Here is a 17,915-nt window from a genome sequence, read left to right as displayed (position 1 = left end):
CCACTTCACATGGTTAAAAAGTCTAATGGTGACTGGCGGCCTTGTGGAGATTATCGTCGATTTAATATGCCGTCACAGTCCCTGACAGATATCCAGTCCCACATATCCAAGACTGTACCCATCTTTTTCATGGAACATACATATTTTCTACCCTCGATCTTGCCAGAGCATATCATCAGATCCCAGTGCATGCTGAAGATGTGCCCAAGACCGCAGTGACTACACCATTTGGTCTCTTTGAGTACTTATATATGCCATTTGGCCTTCGCAATGCTGGCCAAACATTTCAGCGTTTCATACACCAAGTACTGTCTGGCCTCGATTTCTGCATCCCATATTTTGATGATATCCTGGTTGCATCTGCAGATGCGGAAGAACATTTTCAAGATCTGCGTCAGATTTTCACTCGCCTTAAAGATCATGGAATAAAACTAAATCCATCCAAATGTGTACTTGGTCAACCCTCAGTTTCCTTTCTTGGATGTCTTATCACCCAGAATGGAGTCAAACCTTTACCGGAAAGAGTCAAAGCAGTTAACGACCTACCTCGGCCCAAAACCATCTCTGAACTGAAGCGTTTTCTAGCAATGTTAAATTTCTACCGCCGCTTTCTGCCAAATGCCGCAAAAACACAAGCCTGCCTACATGAGTTTCTAAAGAAAAGCAAAAAAAAAACGATCAACGAGCTGTCCCTTGGACTGAATCTGCATCTGCAGCATTCGTGCAATGCAAACACGATCTGGCAAGTGCAGCCACATTTTCTTATCACTCACCTAGTAATCAGCTCTCTATAATGGTAGATGCATCTGACACGGCCATAGGAGCAGTGCTTCAAGCCCATACCACTAGACTTTCCCCAATGGCATTCTTCTCCAGAAAACTTACTACTGCAGAAAGAAAATACAGCAATTATGACAGGGAGCTACTTGCTGTATACTGTGCTGTTAAATACTTCCGGCACAACTTGGAAGGACACGACTTCATCATTTTCACCGATCATCGACCATTAACCTTCGCTTTTAGAAAAAACTCTGACTTATGTTCTCCTCGTCAGCTTCGACATCTGGATTTCATCGCCCAGTTTAGTACAGATATCAGATATGTCTCTGGTACTGATAATTGTGTCGCTGATGCCTTGTCTCGGGTAAACAATATCAACCTCACTACCCCAGATTTCTCTGAAATTGCAAAAGCTCAATTGCATGATGAGGAACTCAAGAACCTAATCTCAAATCCACAAACCTCCCTTCAGTTATAACCGCTGCACATTGATCCAACGCTTAAAATTTACTGTGACATAGAGAACAATAGAATACGTCCCTATATTCCTGTCAATTTTAGACGTGAAGTGTTTAATGCCTTGCACAATTTGGCACATCCTGGAATCCGTACCACCAAAAAGCTGATCGCAGACAGATTTGTCTGGCCAGCAATGAATCAAGACATCACAGAATGGACTCGTTCATGTATTAGATGTCAACGGTGTAAAGTATCCCGTCACACTCACAGCCCCATTCAACAATTTAACCTTCCAGCAAGACGCTTTGATCATGTGCACTTAGACTTGGTTGGCCCAGTGCCTCCTTCAAATGGTTACACTTACCTCCTCACTTGTATTGATCGGTACACAAGATGGCCTGAAGCCATTCCTATTGAAAATATATCCGCTGAAACTGTAGCTTGAGCATTCATCTCCCAGTGGCTTTCAAGATTTGGCATGCCTACCACCATCACTACTGACCAAGGCCGACAATTTCAATGTCACTTGTTCGCATCCCTCACCTCTCTTCTTGGCATTCGCCATATTCGCACAACACCATACCATCCATCTGGAAATGGGATGGTGGAACGCTTTCATCGATCTCTCAAACAAGGTCTGAAGTGCCACAGTAGCACACACTGGACAGAAGCCTTACCCCTAGTCTTGCTTGGTCTTCGAACAGCATTCAAAGAAGACATTGGTAGCACTTGTGCTGAAATGTTATATGGTGCAACCCTCCGTCTGCCAGGTGAATTCTTTCACCCAGAATCTACTCCAGTTATCGACTCTCCAACATTCCTTCAACGTTTACGTGAGACCATGAGCAATATCTCGCCAACCCCAGCATCTTCGCATAACCAGCCAAGCTATTTTGTACATCCTGCGCTTGAGACATCTTCGCACGTATTCGTGCGCAACGATGCAATTAAGCCAACTTTAACACCTTCCATTCAAAGTTGTCAAACGAATCATGATGGTCCATTCAAAGTTGTCAAACGAACACCGAAACATTTCACCATCATCTGCAATGGCAAACAATAAGTGATTGGAATCGATCGTCTCAAACCGGCATTTCAAATGCAAGATCCAACAACTTCCTCATCAACATCACTCCCGGAAGAAGGCTTACATCCCGTTAAAGAGCAACCTAAAACTACCAGATCTGGAAGAAAGGTTAAATTTAACCCATAGTACTTATAACGTACCGATGGTACTTGGGGGGGGGGAGTACTGTGGCGTTCCGACAGATACTTCAACTTCTATTCATGAGATGGCGCCACGTGTAAAATCCAGTTCTTAATCGGAGCAGCAAAGCGACGTCATTACTCACTTAGACTTCTCGTCAGACAACTGTACGCGACGGTAGCATGAACTGTGTTCCGAGCTCCGCGTTGATTTCTTCAATGTAATTTAAATTGTAATTTAGTACTTAATATATTCTTTTGTTATAGGAGATTGTCTACTCTTATTTTCTTTAATTATATCATGCATTAAGCACACGACCACCAAATGTGTTATTCCTGTTTATAAAGATAATTTTCATCGGAGAGAGTTACTAATTAGCTTCTAATTTAATTGATGTGTTCTAATTTCAAATAAAAAACATTTTATGAATAAATATTCCTTTTTAAAATTTAAGTTGCGTCCAAGATCGTAGCACTTAAATACCGTATCTGTAGCCTGTAAGTTTTCCCATTTTATTTATTTATTTATTTATTTTTTTTTATTTTTATTTTTTTTTTTTTTTTCCATTTCTTACATGGAATAAATCCTTGGAGCGTAATGTTTTTACATTCCTGTACAAGACCTGTCGCTAAAAGAAAGGACAAATTAAGAAATATTTTCTGTATTTCTTATAAGCCGTGGGGTAATCAGCTGTAAAATTCCATTAGGAGGTAAAGTTCGGTACTGGAAAAATAAAGAACTTTAGAAGCTTTAAACAAGTAAACTTAGTTCTTTGGGGTTTGAAACATTTTATTTAAAATGATTAATGTCATGTTGTAAATGTTAGTTTTTTAGGGGGGGGATATTATATTCAAACTGTGGAACTTTATTTCTTATTATTTCCTTTTTAAATCCTTATCCAGCTTGGTAAATATGTATGCTCAACTGGTCTCTTTTACCTCAATTCAATGTGTGTGATTATGGGAAAGCCTCGAGAGCTATCTGCCTAAGAGGAGGCATGCTTTCGTGGAGGAGTTTCTAAGGAAAACTGGGTCGTATACACGTTACACATGGGGGAAAACAACGAAAATGCTCATGCAACCACCCCGTTCACGGGATTCGAACCTCGGACCAAACTACCAGTGTTCAGCGACTTTACCGCTCGACCGCTGGTGGATCCCTAATTTCAATTATATACGCTCAGATTTTCTGTTATTAATTATGATAAGGATAAACCACTCATCTCAGAATCGATCCAAGGATCCTCTTTCATTTTTTATTTAATTTGGAGACTTCATCTCTATCTTAAAAATAGCGTTGCAAGTCTAAACTGTGTCATTCAAATTACTCATACTATCCTACGTAACGATTAATGCGGATACCTCTTGGCCAATCCCCAAATTATAAACCAAAACTTTTTTAACTCGGAACTCCCTCCCTTCTTACTCTGAATTGATGCGTCACTTTTCGCTTCAACTTCTGTACTGCATGGATGCTTCGATATGCTCACTTCTATAGCCATAGTATCAAAATATAAATGTTCGGGAAATTGGCACGATTGGAGTGTCAAATGAGTTGTGGCTACAAATGTGAACTAAATAAAAAAAGGAAGTTATTCCCGCTCGACTTGCTCCTCTTTAACATGGATCAAGTATTCTACGTTAAAACAACATTGCTACGCTTCTACATCTCAGTCTTCTTAACACCAGTGCTTCCAAAATTGTCCTTTCATTATATATATATGACATATATAAGTTATACGTGACGTAGAATATCATTTGTAAGAAATAATATATTTTCACTAATTATTTCACAGTTTTAAAACGAATGTACCGTCACGTTTTATATTTATGTGATTATAAATAGTAGCTTATTAGGGAATGAGAAATTCAGATTCATGTATAGGTTGATACCAGTGACGCTGCTATAAATACATATAATCTCCAGCATTGATAATAATAACTCAACATATAAAAATATAATTATTTGTCTTAAGAAATCATAACGACAATATAAGTTAGTCATGAATAGAATCTAAAAATCCAGAAATTATTCAGTAGGTATATAAAGTAAGCTTTCTTCGCAATCTAGAGTCATATATTTCGAGATGGAAGGTTTAGGGATTTCTAAAAACATTTTGTCTCAAGCCACATATTTAAAAGGTTAAGTTATTTAATTACGGCAAAGCCTCGAGTGCTATCTGCCAAAGGGGAGGGATGCCTTCGTGGAGGACTTTCTAAGGAACACTGGCTCGTATACACGTTACACATGGAAAAACCCACAAATACACCCATGCAGCCAGCCCGTTCCAGGAATTCGAATCTCGAACCGAACTACCAGTGTTCAGCGACTTTACCGCTCGACCGCTGGTGGATCCCTAATTTCAATTATATACGCTCAGATTTTCTGTTATTAATTATGATAAGGATAAACCACTCATCTCAGAATCGATCCAAGGAAATTTCACGACTTAATTCCAAATACCCTTCTATCCAATTGTATCAAATATAGTGTAGGGTTTATATTTATTTTAACTAACATTTATTTTAAGCTATCTTTCCTGTCAAGCCTTTACTTTCCCCTGGAATTGCCAATGCCAGAGTATGTAAATTTTCGTAGAACGCGCAAAGTATTCAAATTTTCAGCGGAAGTATTTTTGAGTTAAATAGAAGGGAAACGAGTTTGTAGGTGTGCTTTCTTGATTCACGAAGGTTGCTAGGTAGAAATTTAAGAACCGCGCGTTTCGGCCTGTGTGCCTACTTCGGCAGTTAGTTGAATCTTTCAACTTCTTATTCAGAAAGTTTGCTGAAATCTCAGCTGTATCTTAGAACGCGGTTAAGTCAGTCACGTTTATAGAGCCTCGTAGGTAGTGACCTCTTTATTTATTCAGCCTGATATTTAATTTTAGTTGTACTTTCTGATTTTTATTTAACCGCCGGGTCGGCGTAGTTTGTGAGCGTCAAGTGAACGCATCTGTAACTTCTAAAGTGGAATAAAAAGGGAGTTAAACCTTTCTTAAGAGTTTGTGTAATTTTCAGTTCATAGCAGTCACTACTACTGTTGCGGGCAAGTTGGGGCCACGCAACACCACAATAGTACAAAGAAGAATATTGATTTGGAGCGATGTATCGCTGTAAATCATTATACTGTACTAATCTGCGTAACCTACTATCGGAAGAGGTAAAATCCCTGAACACTGGTAGTTCTGGCACGGGTTCGAACCAGACGAACGGGCTGACTTCATGGGCCCTTTCGTGATTTTCTCCATGTGTAACATGTAAACAAATCAGTTTCTCTTCTCAAGTGCTCTAAGACATCTCTTTAACGCGACCAAGTTCATTCACAATCGCAAAACTACTATTTTCTTCGTTTTAACGCTGACGTGAGGAAAAAAACTCCCCCTCTCTCCCATGCTCCCTCCCCTACTCTCAGAAGTTTCCCAAACGAGCAATATGGCGCCGTTCTAGTTCTTGCTGTGCGATGGTGGTGTTATTTTCTTCGTGGATGTAGTAATGCAATATATAATTTACTATGATTTACTGTATTACAAATTTTACTATGTTTTACTGTTTAGAAATTAGTAATAAATAATAAAATACCAGCACTGACTATGAATAGGAAAGCAAATACCACTAAAGGCATGCACGTGTAATCGTGTCTAATGTTTGAGAGAACTTTGCTGATAACTGATTAGTTGTGAAATGGAGTTTCTGTGCGGGAAATTGATTTTATATCTTTACTTTTATTCTGAAAAGCAGTGCTTAAAGACCGAAAAGTGATAATTTGGTTTAGTGTGTTTAAATCAGATGCAAACATATAATTTTTGCATTCTACTGAAACTGTATTTTTGAATTTTTTTTTTTTTGATTACAGTTTAGAAATACTTTTTAAAGCTTGTTCATGTAGATGCTTTATCATTTAAATATTATGTACTAATAAAGTTGAGCATACCTTAAAAATTATCTTGCATGGTTCAACTTTCAATTTTTCGACTAATGTGATGTGGCCGAGCAAAAGAGAATGTATTTTTATGTCTTAAAAAATCTACTAATTTATTTACCGAGCAAAAAAAGTAAGTTTTGTTAATGAAGTAAATATTGAAATATTTAATGTGTTTATTACTTATTGAATGGGGTAGACAAGACGTACAAGCTTAAGGAATCTTTTTTCCATTACCAAAATTATGTGAAAATTTAGATGATCATAGTAGCTTACATTGTTTTTTCTTTTTGGTCTATTTTTCTTTACAAGTGTGAGACTAGAACCACATTTTTACATTAAATATTTTGTGCTGATTTGTTAAAACACATATAATCATTTTTATGCATAATTTAACTTTGGTTATTATTAGTTTGATGAAGAAAATTTCAAATGTGCTTTTCATAAATTTCTTTTGAAATAGAAGTAGATTTGTGAATAAGATTTATGTAATATTAAAAGTACTAGTCATTTTTGGGAGTATAAAAAGTGAATTATTAAATTATCAAATTATCAAATTTAGGTACTGCCTCGTATCCATTACTCTGTTTGAAACAAACACATTTTGTTTTCCAAAATAAATATTACAAGCAAACTGAGGGATTAGCCATGGGAAGCGCCCTCAGTCCCATCCTGGCTGATATCTACATGCATTATTATGAATCAAAATTGTTTGAAACTTTAAACTTCCCGGCATGGTTCCGCTACGTAGACGATACTTTTACCCTGTTTGAAGGTAATAAAGATGATTTAAATAAAGTTCTTTCAACAATGAATTCTATTGATCCTGCTATTCAGTTCACTTTTGAACTTGAGACTTGCATTTCTCTTCCGTTTCTCGACATTCTGGTCACACGTAATACATCCAACTTCAGTACTACGGTTTACCTTCCACCACACTTTAAATCATGTCATCCGACTAAACAAAAGTTAGCTTCATTTTATTCCTATGTTTTCCGTGCTCTTCAAGTTTGCTCCTCCAAACTAGCCCTTGATGAAGAACTAAATTATTTAACAGCAATAGCTATTGACAGAGGCTTTTCACCCAACATTATTAATCAAGCAGTTAAAAATTCTCATCTCAACACACTAAAAGACACACTCTTGTTTTAGGAGATTATAAAAATTCTGTTGTCATTCCCTTATTTCCATCAGTTAGCTATAAAGTTGCACATATTTTGCAGAAATTTAACTTTCGGGTTGTTTATTCTCCCATCAATAAAATTCCGAGTTCCATACTCAAGGACCCCATTCCGGATATGAATTCCTGGGGTATTTATAGGATTCCTTGCCAGTGTGTTTTAATTTACATTGGCCAAACTAGGAGAGCCTTAAAATTTCGCGTCAAGAAACATGAGGCATATGTTAGAAAAAAGGTAACACAGAAGTCTTCTGTTGATCACCATTGTTGGTCCGAAAATCAAACTTTCAATTTTTCTGCTGCGAAAATTATTCAAAAAACATCTTCCATTGGAGAACTGGATTTTCTAGAGGTATTTCACATTCATAAAAATCTTTCTGTTCTAGTTAACGATCCTAATTCCAATTCAAATTTGCCTTCGGCCTTTAAAGAAATTATGTTTTAGTTCTGGTTTCACCAACAGATGGCGCCACTTACTTATTCTTGTTCAGCCTTTCTTATCTTATCTAATCATTATTACCTATCTTGTACATTTGCAGTTTTGCAGCTGAGAATGGTGGTTCGGTAAAACCATCGAAACTAGTCCTGTGAAAATTTTGTAAATATAAAGCTGATTTTTGTTGTTTGACTTCTGAATTAGTATTCATTCGGCGTTTTATTGTGTCTTAATAACAGGTAATAACATAATAAACTCACATTTAACATAATAAAATCACTCATAGTTTTGTCAGGCTTCAGGAAACTGGCGTTATCTAGAATTGTGGAATTGATTGTTTTAGGAAAGTTTCACTGTATAATCAATTTATTTAGGTGTAGCACGTTTTACGTGGGTATGAATTTTGCAGAAGTAATTGAAAGTTTTTACAAGACGATTAAAACGAAAGCTTTTCGGAAAATAAGCCTTGTAAGTACACTGTTTTAGCATTGCTTTCAAATATAGTTAGAGTAATATTTAAACATTATTTTCTTTCATTAGTTATACTGCGGAAATGGTAGTTACAATTTTTGCACTAAATTTATTTCTTTGTATAGATATTAACGTAAATAAAACTGTTTGTAAACAAATGTAAACTATATGTGCTATAACTGCTTAATTGCAATGACAGTAATTTTAACTGCATTTGTATAAGGCTGTAGAGAAGATTTATTTATATTGCTAAATACTGCACTATATAAATTTCATTTGGCTTTGTAAATACAGGAAATGCTCAGCATGAGGTATTTTTATATTATATAATCTACTGTCAAAATCAATAGCTACCTTTTCAGTACTTTAAATTTTACTATTTGGAATTTTTATAGTTCAAAATAATATTTCTATACACTTTCTAAAGTATTCTTTCTATAATAGAAATGTAAATAACTTATATCTAAAACACTGACTCAAATTTATTCCAATAATGCATCGCTTTAATTAAATTTATGTTCCTTTGAGATGATATATGAAAAACCTTTTGTAATAATAAATTATTAATATATATAGGTAAATGGTATTTTTTCTATAAGAATTTAGTTTCATTAAATTAATTATTTAATAAATAGATACGTATAATTATGTGTATATGAGTATATTCATACTTATTCAGAGAGATGGAATTTTTACAGTACGAAAGTTAATCTTTTTTACATCAAGAACTACGTATAGTATAAATACCCATTATGTTATAGATCTTATTTATATAAAATCTGTGGAAGATTATATAGCACTAAAAGTGAGATACGGAATAAAATATTATACGCTATGACATATTTTCTTAATTCCCGAACTGTGGCGTTGAGAATTGGTATTTGTTGAGACTTGTAAACTTAAAGTTCGTTTTGTTACAATATAATTTAATGTATTTTGGGTATTATTAAGTTTATTATATTTTATCTTCATGTTTCATTTATCTTCTGAGAGATACAGGTAACATTCAAATAAAGCGGTCGACACAGTGTTTGTATATTATTATTTCTTCATTACATTATATTCTAGGATTCATTCTTCCACACAAACCATCTATGTGTATATGCGTGTCATAATAAGCTGCAGGGTGTTGCTATCAGTGGTAAGCGAGCTTTAAGGGGATAGCAAGTATGCTAAATTTAAACTCTATATTAAGTTTCTAATTTGCAAGTCCCTTATTCTTTTAGCTTGCTTGTTAATAGTGTTTCTCTTTCTGAAAATTAGGGTTTCTTCTAGTTTTGTTTTTAAATTTGGTTTAGTGCATTGTAGGTAACTTAAAATTTAAGCAGATGCTAGAAAGTACCATCCCTTGCCAATACATTTCTCATTAGGTATCACATTGTTAAAAAAGCTGATGTGATTAAATAACATTGTTTAATTTCCTAATTAAAGAACTGAAATACAAATATATGCAGTGAGATACAGTACTATATGTATATATTTATAATCAAATCAATAGTATATATACAGTTAAAGTAATGATTCGCAACCATTAAATGATATGTATATATATGTAATAGATTCTGTAGTCGAATACAAGCAACTGAATCCGTAATGAACAGCAAGAATTTTGATGGCTTAGAGATGTTGAAACTCCAATCCACAATGAATAAGAAATTTGGTAGTAGAGGTAGATTTAATTCAACTTTTCTTTCAGCAAATATGTTGCAGGCACAAACAAGTTGGCACATTATTTATGCCTATTCCAAAAATTTACATTTTTGATATATTTGTAGTAAGAAACAAGGAGCAGACAGACTGCAGTCCAGCTAGGCCAAAGCGTAGAATGTTTGGTTTATTAGATTACGGCAAAGAACTCGAGGGCTACCTGCCTTAAGGAAGGGATGTCTTCGTGGAGGACATTTTAAGGAAAATGGCTCGTATACACGTTAAACATGGGGAAAACACCCATGCAGCCAGCCCGTTCGCGTGATTCGAACTTCGGACCGAACTACCAGAGTTCAGCGACGTTACCGCTCGGACGCTGGTAGGCCGTGCCAAAGCATAGAAAGCAAATGCGTTATGTTAAGGGTGAAATCTTAATTCAGACTGAGTTAATTTTGATTCTCGATGCATTTTTATTTGATAATTAATACTGCTGTAAAATTACTATTGGCTGTTTGAGTTTTAGTTCCTTTTACAACGTCAAATTATGTAAGAGGCATATGACGTGAATTAATCTCGAAATGATGCAGTGCAGAGAGATTACTATTTTTAGAATAGAAAAGGAATATTAATATTATGTTGCTAATTTTATCTTTTACATATTCTTTATTTTTCTTACATATATCATTACGTATATGTACATATATCATTCGATGTGGTTGTGAATCATGACTTTGATTATTATCTTTGTATTAATTTTATTTTCAAAATTATATAAAGGGAGTTTAAAATTTTGTAAAGAGAATTTATACAAATATTTTGTAATATGTTTATAGATATTGACATGTATTAAGAAGGACAGGGGCTTGTAGGCTTCTAGATATTTTAAAAATTTTATTTAAAATTACTCTACATGCTTTCTCCGCCATTTAGTTCTGTACATTTCATCAGTGCTAATTACGTACTTCTGTTGGTTTATGTTTTTATGGAAATTTGATCTACAGTTCTATTTTTGTGTATTGTTTTTTATAGGGATTCTGTATATGGATACCCGTTGTATGTACGATTCTATGTATGGATACTCCGCTATAGTATAATTTTATTGGTTTTGTTTATGGGTTTTTGTGTATTGTTTTGTGTAGCGATTTTTCCAAGAGGTACCTTTATTGGGCTGTGGATTTTTGTGTAGTGGATTTTACAGGGATTTGGCCTGTATGGTGTACGTGTTTTTATCTACTGGTTTTTACGAGGCACAGACCTACACAGAATATCCATTTTTTTAATGGAGATTTGGCCTATGAATATGCATTAAAGTTCTGATTTCTCGCTATGGGGTTTTACTGGGATTTCGTTTATAGTGCCTACGGTTCTACAGGTTTCTACAGAGATTTGGTCTACTCGTATCCATACATATCATCTTCATCGTACATGCTTCTCTTTATAGGTTTTTACGGGTATTTGGCCTGTGGATACCCGTACAGCTGTGCAGGTTTCTTTCTATGGGTTTTTACGGGTCTATGGCCTACTGTACGGGTTTCTTTTTATGAGTTTTTACGGCGATTTGGCCTACGGGTACTCGTACAGCTGTACGGGTTTCTTTCTATGGGTTTTTGCGGGGATTTGGTCTACGGTACCTGCAGAGCTGTACGGGTACCCGTAGGCAAATTCCCCGTAAAATCATTTTATGGGTTTCTATGGGGCATTTTTAGCAGGGTTTCCTGAGGCAAATAGCTCTAGTGTGCTTTTCCTTCAAACCAACCAAGCAACTGGCGAGCGTTTTCTATTGCTGGACCGATGTGTTATCGATTACGTAAGACGAGCACCTGGGAATCATGTTTAACCTCTTTCGATATGTGTAATTCCTTACCATGCTCATTACATAATAGTAGAAATTTAGAAAAAGAAGATAGCAAAATAATTAATTTGTAAAAGATAGGATAACTTTTTAATTAACAAATATTTCCACACGAAGAATGTTTTAAAACAGTATTGGTACTTTAAACGAATGCAATAGCTAAACTGTAAGAGGATTTCCTTCGCTTTAAATGCTTTCTGAAAACATCTTTCATCTTCATAGATACGTGCTGAATAATAATAAAATTAAATACTTAAGATAATTTGTATGTTTTCCCTTAAACTCAAAAGAACGTACAAAGTGTGCTGGATGATTCGCATTTAATCTCTTAAACTCAAAGGAACCTGTAAAGTGCGTATGACAGATTATCTTTTATTTTTTTTAAGTATCAATTCAAAGAAAACTTATAAATGCTTTAAATAATATTTTTTATCCTTAATTTCTATCATTTAATGTTCAAACGTATCTTCAAAAATGCATAAGAAGCTTTTTATTTTACTTTTAAAGTTGTAGGATGTTATGGGAATAAACATAGCTGCTTGTGTTGTCTATACTAACATGAATTTTTTCATGTACCTTCTACAGGGATGAAAATTAGATAATACATTTGAGCTCAAATCTCGTGAGTTTGAGAGAGAGCTCATGACAGCTATCGCTGACTAGTAACTTTGTGACCCCTTCTTCTACTAAATTTGTTATCAGCAATAGCTTTATGAATTGCTGAAGGTTCAGCCGAAGCTTTATAAGCTATTTTCTCCTTTCTTTTCGCACTGCCTTCGTGGTGTACCTGGAAGCGCTCTCGAAGTGTGTTTGGTCCGGAGTTTGAGCCGGTGACAGCTTTGCACATTTTTCATGTTCCAGTATCGATATAATCTAATATGACTTTACCACTTATTAGGGAAATGCTACTTTGTATTTACAATCTAAATTTTCTCTTTAATAATTTGATGCATGAGGTTTCGCGAGTAGCAAAGTCTCAGCATCTGATGCTTTGCGTTTTGTGCAATCATCACTCTGAGGAGGGCATATAAAAAAAGATTTTTCTAAATTTTCGTCTGATTTTGGACTTATTGTTTGTTTTTAAAGGTACGACGGGACTATGAACCTTCTGTCTGTCTTTATGGTTGCAGAAGTTAGCAATTAAACTATTGCAGAAAAGTTTGAAATCGAAGAAAACTCAGAGAAAGCCTCTATAAAAGTTCAGAGCTAATTTCGTAAAAATAGGCATTTGACGGAAATAGTTTTAACAGAATTTGTTCTTCCATATATGCCAGTTACCTATTGATATCTTCTAACGTTGGATATCTGTTTTCATGTTTATAAAATTCCTGGATACCTTAGTATCTTAGAAGTCAATTATTTCAGTGATCATTCATGAAGTGGGTTACTGAAGTCCTATCAAAGTTATATTATTTAATTCAATATATCATTATTTAATAGCATTCTGTCAAACGTTAACGTTGGATCTTTAAAGCTATCATTATTTAATGCATTATGTAGCATTATATCATTATATCATTATTAAAGTATTACATCTTAATACCATTATTTAAGTTAATCCATTGCGTAGTGCTATGTCATTATATCATTCTTAAATGCATTATGTAGGATTATATCATTGGTAATGCATTAGATCATTACTTCATTCATTATATCATTATTTAATGCATTATGTAGCATTATGTTCCTATATAAGCATTAATGCATTACGTCTTTATTTAATGCATCATATCATTATTTAATTTATTATATTATTATTTAATGCATTATATCATTACATCATTATTTAATGCATTATATCATTATTGTTTAATGCGTTATATTAGCAAAAAAAGATGTTACCTTATAATTTATTTGAATATATTGCATACTTTGGATAAGAGCTTTCTTTGTAGAACGTAGGGCTTAATCTTTCTTTGTTTTAAGCAAAAATTGCTTAGAAATTACTCTCTTCTGATAAAATATTGCCAATAATACATTTACTACAAGCTTCAAAAATGGGTTCGAAGGGAAGTCTTTCTTACCTGTGCAGATATTTGCAGCTTTAACTTCAGTAGACAATATTCCGTTCTTAAAATTCATTTATTTAAAATATTCATGATTACTTCCATCAATCAAACCGCCTTTGAACTTCTTGTTTTATAACTTTTGAATCTGTGATAACAGACATTGGCTACGTAAGACGGAAAAGAAAGTTTCATTTAAACTTCTTTTCCGCAAATCAATATATTAAAGAATAATGTTCAGACAAGTTTTTAAATATAAACATTAGTTAATGTTTGGCAGGTATATTGGTACAGATTTAAAAACTTTACTTTATATATTTTATACATGTATTACATATTTACTTGGCATAAACAGCTTAGTTTTTTAACATTGGTTTATACTGAGGATAATTTCCAATAAAATACGTAAGTCAAAGGCCATCATAAAGGACACACCAACTATACTGTCCTATCTCCATTTTTTGATGACGATATCAGTGGATCACTGAGTATAAATGCTTTGGTGTCAAAATGAATAACACGCTAATATTTCAGAAGCATTTCCTAGTAACACTGAAAAAATCCAAACCTACCATTGCAATAACGAAGTTAAGCCATTATATCAATGTTTGAAACTCAAATAAACTCACACTAAGCAAAATGATTGTCCGCTCAGCACTATTTTGGGCATGCTTAATTTGGGGGCATGGAGCGAATCCCACAGCTTAAAAGCATTAAATTTCAAAAAAAAAAAAAAAAAAAAAAAAAAAAAAAAAAAAAAAGTCGTCATATTTTATTTTATTTTAACCCGTTTATAATCGTGATCACGCGATTCTCCTTTCAGGGCCCACGTTATCAAATTATTTATTAGCCTTTCCAAGTCCTGAGGACCGTGATAATACTGGTATGATTTCAATATGGAACGTTTTATTTAAGTTTTTAGACTACACTAAATGGCGGTTGAAGTCTGTTATACTTTTAAATAATATTCCACAAAGTTTTGACCTTCAATATGATTACATTTATTATTTTTTTCCATGAATCACGGAAATCTGAGCACGTAAGAACTGTGCAAAGCGCTTTATTTTAATGCGTGCTAGGGTTTCGTCTATATTTTGACGAAGAGGTTAAGAAGACAGTGCGTAATATACAAAGAAATGTCTCTTAAAAGAAAAAAGATACCAAGTTAATTTATTATGAATGCACAACTTGCAATGTAGGGTTGTGTCCCGAACAATGTTTTGAAATAAATCATATGCTTCAAAATTTTTAAATATTATTTAGTACACTCCTCGACACTGAAAATGCAACACCAAGAAGAAGTGAATAGAAAGTGATGAAACTCGGCAAATGCAGAGAGATAGCAATGAACAATAAGTGACTTTTATTTCGAAATGATATGCATAATACATAGCGAAAACAACTTCGGCTCAGTACGACAGTAGGATGGTAGGAACAACCGTAGGACAACAACCGCCTTGGACTGCGATACACGAAGGAACATATCTAAGTACAGAGTCAGAGAGACTATGGATAGTGTCCTTTAGAATGTACTCCATTCCCTGTCAAATATTTGCCACAGTTCGTCTTCTGAAAGCGAAAATGGCAGGGTCTGCAAATGGCGTCCAATCACATCCCAAATGTGTTCGATTGGTGAGAGGTCAGGAGAGAACAGTGGCAAGCGAAGCACCTGTACACCTTGCAGAGCATGGTGGCTGATGTGAGCAGTGTGTGGTAGGGTATTATCCCTCTGGTAAAGGACACTAAGGAACTCTTTGAAGGTCGGGAAGTGTCACCGGCAGCAGCACATCATTAACGTATCGTTCGGCCGTCATATTGCCCTGAATACGAGCTAGAGATGACCTGTAATTGTACGCTATTGCGTCCCAAACCATGAATGATACCGCGTTGTCGCGCTGTGAGGCATTCCACAATTGCTGCCGGATAGGACCTGTCTCCACATCGTAAGCGGCGACTATCATTGGAGAAACTGAAGCGTGACTCATCTGAGAACACGATCCTGTGCCATTCAATCGTCCTCTTTGCCAGAGATCGGCACCATTGCAGACTTGGCGTCTGTGATGTGGGGTCAATAGAAGTCTTCTTAACGGATGGCACGATTGCAGGCCACTTGCCATCAATCGACAACAAATGGTTCTGGTCCACATGGGAACATCCAGGGTGTCTTTGAACTTAATGCAGAATGGAGGTAGAAGTTGTTTGCATTTGCGCTACAGCTTGTTGGTGAATGCGTCGATCCATGCGTGCTGACGTCACTCTGTCTACACCGGCACCCCTCGAACTTGCCGCCACATTTCTTTGTTCCAACCATCGTCGCCACAGGAGGTGCACTGTGGACACGCCCAGGTGTGTGTCAGCTGAGATTGCTGCATGGACCAACCTGTCCTCCACCGTCCTATCACCATGCCCCTCGTAAAATCGTTAGTATGCTGAAACTGCAACCGTTGACAACGACCTGGGATTCTTTGGTATTACACGCGTTCTCTGAGACAATAACAAATTTTATACGATGATTTCCCTATCAGAAATAAGACAACGAAAATTCAATATTCTGCAGATTCCTTCCCTTATATCTTATTCCATGTGCGCTGGAGAGCTGTGCATTTCACAATATTCGCATAACTCGATTAAATTTGCATAATTTTCGAGCCACTATTTTTTGGTGTCATATTTTCAAAGTCGAGTAGTGTAATTTTCTTACCTTTATCTAATATTTCGCAGTATTCAATTTAACATTTTATCAATATCTTTAAAACTTGTATGCACGTTAATAAAATTTTGTCATATATATACAGTGCTGGGGAAAAATATTGGCAAATCAGTTTTTATATTCGCTAAAAAACTGCTAAACTAACACAAGGTAGACACATAGAAGTTAAGAGAACTTTATATATGAGACTAGATCATTCATTTCGTTATATTTACGAAATTTGTTTGCACATATCATAGTTTACTAATAATGTGTTCACATTTTAAAGAGTTCATTTGTTTTCCGACAGTGTATACATATCTAACAATTTTATTAATATGAAACCATTTTGTTTAAAATTGTTTTTAATATCCCGAAAATTTTATTACAGCATGTTTAGATATACCAAGTATAATAAACTGTTAATTTCAGCTTATTTAATTGCAGAAATGTTTTTAAATGATTTTGTAAATGAAACTAGGCTTAACGCGAAATTCGTTCGGTATTAATTGGTAAGTATTATGTGTACTTTTGGAACGTACTGGCCTTGGGAATCGCTTCTTTCTCCTTTCATCGTTCCATGAACCAGTTAACACCATTACTGACTATACTATATACAATTTAGATACAAATTTCTTCATGCCAATTTAAATATCAGTATAATTACGAAATATTTATCCTCCACTAATCTGTCTTCGATCCCGAAGAAACAAATGCCACACACACATTTACTGCCGTAATATTATCACTAACATGGATAGACATCACGTACTTTTTCACACCTCATTTAAATTGATTTAATCATCTTAATATCCACAAAAGTCAATTTGAAATTTTAAAAAATTATTTTAATCATTTACGTATGCAGCTCTCCTTACGTGCGCGGTAATAGGAAATATTTCAGCCAAAGTTCAAAGGCCGACAGAAACTTGCTACCCCAGCTTTACTACCAGCTTCGAGCAGTTTCATTGCCTTTTCCTTTTTCTGATAAGAACTCAAGATAAAATCAAAAACAAAAGTGGGCTTAGTGCTCTGCTACGGAAGAAGGTAGGATTTCATCATCAGTACTTCATTTACTTGTAGAAGCAATATATTTAAACCTCAAATAAGGATATTTTGATCCTACCGTTCTTGTAGATTGCATTCAGTGTAACACTCAAATATATGGTTAGGCCTATTTTTACGAGGGTTGGAACTTTAATAGTGGCAACACAGCTGAAAAAACGCTACGCAACAAAACCAAAGAATATCGCGTATACCACACGTAAAC

Source organism: Stegodyphus dumicola, chromosome 3, assembly GCF_044657685.1.
Source record: "Stegodyphus dumicola isolate Sdum_Otavi_A_Nest chromosome 3, ASM4465768v1".
In the NCBI taxonomy this organism is placed as follows: Eukaryota; Metazoa; Arthropoda; class Arachnida; order Araneae; family Eresidae; genus Stegodyphus; species Stegodyphus dumicola.
The sequence above is the reverse complement of the archived record's forward strand: the minus strand, read 5'-3'. Positions refer to the sequence as shown.